The 8,986-nt window shown below is 44.4% G+C and overlaps 1 pseudogene; it reads right to left on the bottom strand.

Annotated features, from left to right (window-relative positions):
- Positions 1–7,267: 7,267 nt before the first annotated feature.
- LOC131899907 (RING finger protein 11-like) lies at positions 7,268–8,038 on the bottom strand (annotated as a pseudogene).
- Between the last annotated feature and the right edge of the window lie 948 nt (positions 8,039–8,986).

Raw genomic sequence — 8,986 nt, forward strand, 5'->3', positions numbered from 1 at the left:
AGGAAGCAAAAATTATTTTAATGCTAGGTATGGCACTCTATGGAAAAAAGACCCAAGTAACTCAGATACCACATGTAAGCATTGCAGCTCCAATGGAAAGGGAGCCCGGCAGTCAGGAGCCAAGGAATAATCCACTAAGTCATTGTAAGCGCAGCAGTTTACAGCCCGGCTCCAGGGAAAAGTTTCCCCAATTTAACAACTCTGCCCCAGTAGGGGAGGGTTTCCCCAGCGAAGTTGTTACTGTTACATTTCTGCTCAGGTCCCCCAGGAGTGTAACAACTGTGCTCCTCTAGGGGAAGGTTTCCCCAGCGAAAATTGTTACAACCTTGTTCCGCTCTGCTCGGTTCGCCCTGCCCAGGCTCCATCTCTGCTCCAGCGAGATCATTCAAGAGATTTATTGGGAGGGAGGAATCCAGGAGAGTGGTTGCCTCTGCCAGGGTAGAAAAAGGCAGCAGCAAACTGATCAGGCACAGGGCTTATACAGGGCTTCTTAAGGGTGGAGTTTTTCCGGGGAAAAGATTCTCAGAGTGGGAAATGGTTGGGTTTCAATCCCCTTGATCTGGGAGAAGCTCAGATTGGCTAGATTTTTGTGCTCAGGGATTGGCTGGTTTCGTGCTGAGTTGGCCAGGGGCAGATTTGGGTCTGGTTCCAGGGCCAGGGAGGGTTTCTTTCACTGGCTCTGGTTTCAGGGCCAGAGTGGATTTCTTTCACTGGCCCCTTTTCCCTACACCACATACCACAGCACAGAGACTCTCAAACAGATTAAAGATACAGTCACCGCTACAAAGGACCTAAAACAGCTCAGAGTCATTGTAGCTTGTGCACAGAAACTACAAACATCTAATATCTCTGCTATGGTATGAATGTGTCCCCTAAAAGATCATGGTGGGAGACTTAATCCCTGATTCATATGTTCATGCATTTTGAGGTCAGGCCTTTAGGAGGTAATTCTGATTGGATGAAGTCATGACAGTGAGCCCCCAGGAGAGCTTTAGTGGCTTTATGAGGAGGAAGAGAGACTCAGGCTAGCATATTTGTTCTGTCTTGCCATGTCATGATACAGCAGCCGGAAGGCCTTCAAAAGATATTAAATGGCCAGGCAGTGGTAGCTCACACCTTTATTCCCAGCACTAGGGAGGCAGAGTCACGAGGATCTCTGTGAGTTTGAGGCCAGCCTGGTCTATAAAGTGAGTTCCAGGATAGCCAGGCTACACTGAGAAACCCTGTCTCGAAAAACAAACAACAACAACAACAACAACAACAAAATGAAGACATTAAACAGATTGTGGTCTCATGTTCTTGGACTTCCTACCTTCTAAAATCATGAGCCAAATAAGCTATTCTTTGTAAATTACCCAGTCCCTGATAGCTTGTTAAAGTAACAGAAAATGGAGTGAGCCAGTCACTATATTATGAAATGTTCTCTTGTTTGCCTTCGAGATTTCACAACTTGGAATACAGACTCCCAAAACAACTTGTACATCTAGTCTTGCAAAGAGACACTTAAAAATTAATTTGGGGGCGAGGGGCTGAAGAGATGGCTCAGCAGTTCAAAGTACTTTCTGTTCATCTAGAGCAGTGGTTCTCAACCTTCCTAATGCTGTGACCCTTTAATACAGTTCCTCATGTTGTGGTGACCCCCCAACCATAAATTTATTTTTTGTTGCTACTTCATAACTAATTTTGCTACTGTTATGAATCATAATGTAAACACCTGTGTTTTCTGATGGTCTTAGGCGACCCCTGTGAAAAAAGTCATTTGATCCCAAAGGGATCGCAGCCCACAGGTTGAGAGCCGTTGTTCTATGGACTCTGTGTTCAGTTCTCAGCACCTGAATCAGGCAGCTTACAATTGCCTGTGACCCCAGCTTCATGGCATCTGACGCTGTGATGGTTGGTCTTAATGTCAACTTGTCACATTAGAATCACCTGATTGGGGGGTTCAATTAGGGAATGATCTTAATTGATGTGGGAAGACTCACTCTAAATGTGGGTGGCAACTTCTGGTATCAGCCCAGATTTTTTTTTTTTTTTTTTTTTTGTTTTTCAAGACAGAGTTTCTCTGTGTAGTTTTGCACCTTTCCTGGAACTCTCTTTGGAGACCAGGCTGGCCTCGAACTCATATAGATCCGACTGCCTCTGCCTCCTGAGTGCTAGGATTAAAGGCATGCGCCACCACCGCCCCGCGGGCCCAGATTTTTTTAAAGGGATCAGGACAAGAAGAAGAAAAGGTTGCCTTTTCCTACTTGGCCTTTCCTCTTGCTACCAAATTGATTTACCCTGTTGCTGCTGCTACTGCTTCCTTTGCTGATATCAGAAACAGTATTTCCGGTGCCGGGTGGAAATACTGCCTTTAATCCCAGCACTCGGGAGGCAGAGCCAGGTGGATCTCTTTGAGTTCAAGGCCAGCCTGGTCTACAAAGCAAGATCTAGGACAGGCACCAAAACTACACTGAGAAACCCCACCTCAAAAAAAAAAAAAAAAGAAGAAGAAGAAGAGACCAAAGGTCTTACATCTTCCCCTTCAAATTCAGCCTTCTGTTCTCCAAGAGTGACAGGTGCTTTCTGTGACATCATGGTTGCTGTTTTTCCCCTCCAGCCAGGAAGCAGGCTTTCTCCAGACTTTCCTAAGCCTTGTGCATGCCTAGTGGTATTCTTGGACTATAATCCTGCAAAGCCGAGGACGTTCCTGGAGTGGTGGAATGAGAATGTTCCCCATGTGTTCAAATATTTGAGCACTTGGTCCCCAGCTGATGACTCTGTTTGGAGAAGTTTAGGAGGTGAGGCCTTGTTGGAGGAAGATCACCACCAGAGGCCGACTTTGCAAGTGAAAAGCCTCAAGCTCTCCAGTTCTCTTTGCTTCATTCTTTTTTTTTTTTTTTTTTTTTTTTTTTGGTTTTTCGAGACAGGGTTTCTCTGTGTAGCTTTGCGCCTTTCCTGGAACTCACTTGGTAGCCCAGGCCGGCCTCGAACTCACAGAGATCCGCCTGGCTCTGCCTCCCGAGTGCTGGGATTAAAGGCGTGCACCACCGCCCGGCCTTTGCTTCATTCTTGCAGTTGAGATTTAAGCCCTTAGCTTCCTGTTCTTATCACTTGCCGCTATGCCCCCCTACCATGATAAATTCTTATCTCTCTGGAACCATAAACCCAATTAAATTCTTCCTTCTATAAGTTGCCTTGGCCATGGTGTTTTGCATTTTTTATATTAATTTATGTGTATGTGTGTTTTGTCTGCGTGTATGTATATACATGACATATGTGTTTCATGCCTACAGAGGTCAGAAGAGGGCATCAGTGATAGTAAAATGGTGCTGGTTACCGGTGGAAAAGTCACAGGCCACAGCCACGACTACCAGAGTTAGAAAGAGCTTTATTAGAAAGAAGCCAGGCCTGGAGAGAAAGGGAAGATGGCGGGAGCAGAGAGAGAGAGAGCGCACAGAAAGGAAACACAGAAAGAGTGTGGGGGTCTGGGTCCAGCTTTTTAAGACGGGGATTACGTGACCACTCGGCAGTACGCAGTCACCTGTGCCCACTGATGATGTAAGATGCCAGACCCGGAGGAGTGAGGGCAGGATGCTAACAATAAGATCCCCTGGAACTGGAGTTACAGTGTGAGCCACTAAATGTGGGCACTGGGAACTAAACTCGGGTCCTCTGCATGTGCTTTTAATTTCTAGGCCCTTGATCAAGGTATTCTATCACAACAGAAAAGTAACTCATACACTCCCCTTAACATCCACCTCCGCAAGCCCTCCACTTCTTCCCTGGCCTGTACTCAGCTCCAAAAACTCATCAAAAATTCTTGTTCCTGTGTGTTTAGCCTCATTTAAGCAAATGTTCTGTTCCTGTGTGTCCCCATAGTCTCTCCAAATTTCAGGAATCTGATCTGTCCTGTAATGTTTGTTCTCAGATGAGTTTGCTATGCCCAGATCCAGGAACCCCCAAAAGACCACCATGGAGACCAAACCCCGTATGTAAAAGCAAAGAGCCTTTATTATCTTCAAGCTCCGAGCTTGGTCTCTATCTGTCCAATGCAGCGGTGAGAGCAGAGAGCCCAGAGCCCAGGCAGGGTGGGGTTTTTATCATAGCAGAGGTTGGGGTGAGGGGATTTCCCTGATTGGCTGACATTTGTCTAGGGGTATCTATAAAACAAAAATAGGTGTGTGCTAGAGTCAGGGACATCTTGTCTAACGGTTGGAATGTTTGGGATGTTAGATATTTCCCCATCCCTGGGTGGTATCAGCTTATGGCTTTTTCTGGTCTGGGTGTTGCCTGCCAGTAAGCCTGTCACAGAAGCTGTGTCTGGGCCTCTAAGCCTGTCATGGCAGCTGTTTTGGGGCCCCTCTACAAGTTCATTCATAAATTTGTTTGCTCGGTGTTTTCTTGTGGTGAAGATGAAAGTTTTTTAGTTCCTTACATGTCCTCCACGTGGAAACCAGAAGTTTTTTCATGTCTTCCTAATCTTCACAACTGTCCTTCTTTTCATCTGTTTCTCCAAGCCACTCATCAGTTGTGTTTACTGGTTCTTACTTTCCTTGTAGTTAAGTCTGCATTTTTAAATGGCTTTTTATTTGGTGTTTAGTGTGTTCATGAGTTGGACTACATAGTTTCTGAATATTTCTCATTCTGATTTACATTGTCCCCTTCCATCTGGTAGCATTTCTAATCTCTCTGAGCTCAGTTAGAAATACTAATGAGGGCTGGAGAGATGGCTCAGTGGTTAAGAGCACCGACTGCTCTTCCAGAGGTCCTGAGTTCAATTCCCAGCAACCACATGGTGGCTCACAACCATCTGAAATGAGATCTGGTGCCCTCTTCTGGCCTGCAGGGACACATGCAGGCAGAATACTGTATACATAATAAAAAAAAATGTTTTAAAAAAAAAAAAAAGAAATACTAATGAGTTTTTCTTCCTTCCTTCCTTTCTTGCTTCCTTTTTTTTGTTTGTTTTTGAGTTTCTTTGTGTAACAGCCCTGGCTGTCCTGAAACTCACTTTGTAGAGCAGGGTGGCCTCAAACTCACAGAGATCGGCCTGCATCTGCCTCCTGAGAACTGGAATTAAAGGCATGTACCATCACCCTCTGGCTAGTTTTCATTTGTTTTGTAGATAGCCTTTTTTGTTTTTTTTTTTTTTCTGAGACAGGGTTTCTCTGTGTAGCTTTGCGCCTTTCCTGGAACTCACTTGGTAGCCCAGGCTGGCCTCGAACTCACAAAGATCCGCCTGGCTCTGCCTCCCGAGTGCTGGGATTAAAGGCGTGCGCCACCACCCCTGGCTAGATAGCCTTTTCTTATCTGTAATGTGGGAAATGTGTAATGTCTTTGCTGCCAAAAGTTCAATGAGAAATTTCCACCTTTAAAGAAATTTGTAAAGACTCCATCCGGCAAAAATCCCTCCTCCAGCCATCATTTTTCTAAGGTAAAAGTTCGTGTTCAAAGTTTCAGCCTGCCATCATAAAGCTGGTTTTGCCTCTCAGCTGTGCAATTGGGAGTTAGTCAACTACCTAAGAATGTGAAGCCAAGCTCTGCCCATTCAGAGTGAAGCACAGGACTCCTTTATGTTAGGAATAAAAACCCATTGAGACCTCCACTGGTGTGCTATCTTGCTTGATTTGACATGGCTATTTACAGATATGCAGAAATAAAACTTTTTGCTTTGCTGAAATACTTTGGACTGTATGGTCATTTCTTGGAACCCCAGAACCATTTCTAACACATAAGGGTATGACTATGTCTTATCTTTTTGCTTCTGATACCATTTATGGGATTTGATCACTGTTCTTTTATATTAAATTATTTTTCTTGTCGGGTGGTGGTGGCACACTCCTTTAATCCCAGCACCCAGAAGGCAGACCCAGGTGGATCTCTGAGTTTGAGGCCAGCTTGGTCTACAGAGTGAGTTCCAGGACAGGCTCCAAAGCTACATAGAAAAACTCTGTCTCAAAACAAAAAACAAACAGCTGGGCGGTGGTGGCACATGCCTTTAATCCCAGCACTCGGGAGGCAGAGCCAGATGGATCTCTGTGAGTTCGAGGCCAGCCTGGGCTACCAAGTGAGTTCCAGAAAAGGCGCAAAGCTACACAGAGAAACCCTGTCTCAGGGGAAAAAAAAGAAAACAAACAAACAAACAAACAAAAAAACCCCAAACAAACCAACAACAAACAAACAAAAGAAAGGAAGGAAGGAAGGAAAGGGATCATCGCTCATGATATATTTTTATTCTCACTCTTCTATTTTATGAAGATCTCAAAAGCATGGAAGCTAGCTTTTGGAGGTAGCTGGGCTCTGTTCATGCTCGCTTTTACCTGGGACCTTCTTTTTCCTTTATCTCTGCTTGTCTTACTCACATTTAAATTTTTTCCTTTGGTGCTATAGATGGAACTCAGGGCCTTGAGAAAGCTAAGCATGTGATCTGCTACTGAACTACACCCACATTTGATTCTCTTCCCAGTTTTTTGGGTATGTCTGTTTGACAGCTTACAGGATCCAGACTGTACTAGCTTATCAGGTTGGACTTTAACTTGCTATGTAGCCATGGCTATTCTGGAATTTTCAATAGTCCTGATTCAGCAGCTTCCTGAGTTCTGGGATTGTAAGTGTGTGTCACTATACCCAGCTTCCAATGTATTCTTTACATTTTTTGTCCATTTGCTTTGAGACAGAGTCTGTCTGTGTAGCTAAGGCTGACCTCGAACTTGTGATCTTCTTGTCTAAGCCTCCCAAGTGTGGTACGAAATGCCTATACCCACACTTGGCTACTGAAACAGATTTTTTTCTTTTCTTTCTTTCTTTTTTTTTTTGTTTTTTTTGTTTTTTTGAGACAGGGTTTCTCTGTGTAGCTTTGCGCCTCTCCTGGAACTCACTTGGTAGCCCAGGCTGGCCTCGAACTCACAGAGATCTGCCTGCCTCTGCCTCCTGAGTGCTGGGATTAAAGGCGTGCGCCACCACCGCCCGGCAGATTTTTTTCTAATAACAATTATATTTTAAACACTGGGTCAAGGCTTTACATAAAAATACCATCCATCCTACTTTCCCCCGTAAGTTCTAAAATATCACATACTTTCCTCAACATCTGCAGCTATCCAGGAATTTTTAGGAAACTTGTGGGGCGTTTACCCAACCACCCCCACAGTTCCCCAGAGTTTTCTTGAGTGGGAGCAGCAGGAAATATTAGATAGAAGGATTTATTGCGGAGAATATCGCGGAGATGAACAGATAGAAAATAAAGGATAGCCTCGAGAGGGCCTGGAACCTATTCCAAGGGGCCCTGACTGTCTCTGCCCCAGGGTTTTTATAGAGACGCCAAGGGGTGGAGCAAAAGACCTCCTCCCCCAGCACAGCCAAGTGCAGACCATCCCAGACACCTGCACTTAGGCCCGTGGTCTAATCATCCTCTATGCGGACCTGCTGGGTAAAGCCACGAGGAACCCGAGAACAGGCTCCCACAGAAACTTTTGTGCATGATCTTAATTCCTAATCCCTGGCTCTTTGGGCTCAGTGACAAAAGATCAAAACCACCAAAAGTGATGGTTCACTTGACGACCGATGAGAGACCCTGGCTCAATTAGTCTCATAGGATGAGAGCAGAGCTGCATCAACCAGCTCCATGCAGGAGGGGCACGTGAAGGATCTCATCAGCCAGTCATCTATACAGTTCAGGTGATAGATGTGCATGCATGGCAGAAATCGAATTGGGTCCCCATAAACAAAGTCCATCATACAGATCACACACTCCCGGATCTTTTTTTCTGATCCATCTCTTCCAGGGTCGTAAACTCCTTTAGGCAGATGCTGTATAAGGCCTATTCTTTGAGCTGTTCTAATTTGTTCCTCTTCAGTCAGCTGAGTTGCTCCGAGTCTGGCTAGGTGTTGGATGATAGGCGGGAACGGGAACTTGTTCCTGATATGGTGGCGGCTCCTGATCTGGCTCTGTCCCCTCGCCAAAGCTAGCCAGGTCGAACTGAGACTCGTGAAGCAGGGAGATGTCATCCAAGGTCAGGGATCTGAGGCAGTTCCCCATCTTCCGGAGCTGGGGTGTGTGCATGAGATCTTGCGCAGCATCCTCAGAGACTGTTCACCCTGTCAGCCAGGTGATGTTTATATGCCTGCATCCCTGAAACAGATTTTTAAAGATAGTAATTTTGTTATAATTAATAAATTAATTGTAAAAATAAATTCTTTTCACAGTGACATTTGCACACATGAATGTATCATGTTTTGATCATATTTGTCTTCCTTCTACCCCTCTTGCCCTACTATCTCTTTCTCTTCCCCAAGTCCCTTCTATTTATGACATAAATTAGTAACTAATTAGTAATTATACTCCTGGGAATGTGCAAAATGTTACATATGCAAAATTATTCATCTTGATAACCAGAAGTTGGAAGTAACCCAACATTAAAAAATTAGTGTACATGCACAACCACTTTGGAAATCAGTATGGTGGTTTCTCAGAAAATTGGGAATCGATCTACCTCAAGATCTAGCCATACCACTCTTGGGCATATACCCAAGGAATGCTCAATCACACCACAAAGATACTTGCTCAACTATGTTCATAGCAGCATTATTTCTAATAGCCAGAACCTAGAAACAATCTAGATGCCTGTCAACTGAAGAATGGATTAAGAAAATGTGGTACATATACACAATGGAGTACTACTCAGCAGAGAAAAACAATGACAGCATGAAATTTGCAGGCAAATGGATGGAACTAGAAAATATCATCCTGAGTGAGGTAACCCAAACCCAGAAAGACAAACATGGTATGTACTCACTCATAAGTGGATACTGGATATAAAGCAAAGAACAATCAGACTACAACCCACAGAACCAGGGAGGCTGTATAGCAGGGGGGACCCTAGGATTACTGTGTCTTATAAGTTTTGATTTTACTCAATTACTGGGCAAGCCTCAATGAAACATTTCACTATTAGGATAATAATTTATACTCTATCAAGCGGATAATAGAAAAATAAACAAATAAAAA

This window comes from Peromyscus eremicus, chromosome X (genome assembly GCF_949786415.1).
Source record: "Peromyscus eremicus chromosome X, PerEre_H2_v1, whole genome shotgun sequence".
NCBI lineage: Eukaryota > Metazoa > Chordata > Mammalia > Rodentia > Cricetidae > Peromyscus > Peromyscus eremicus.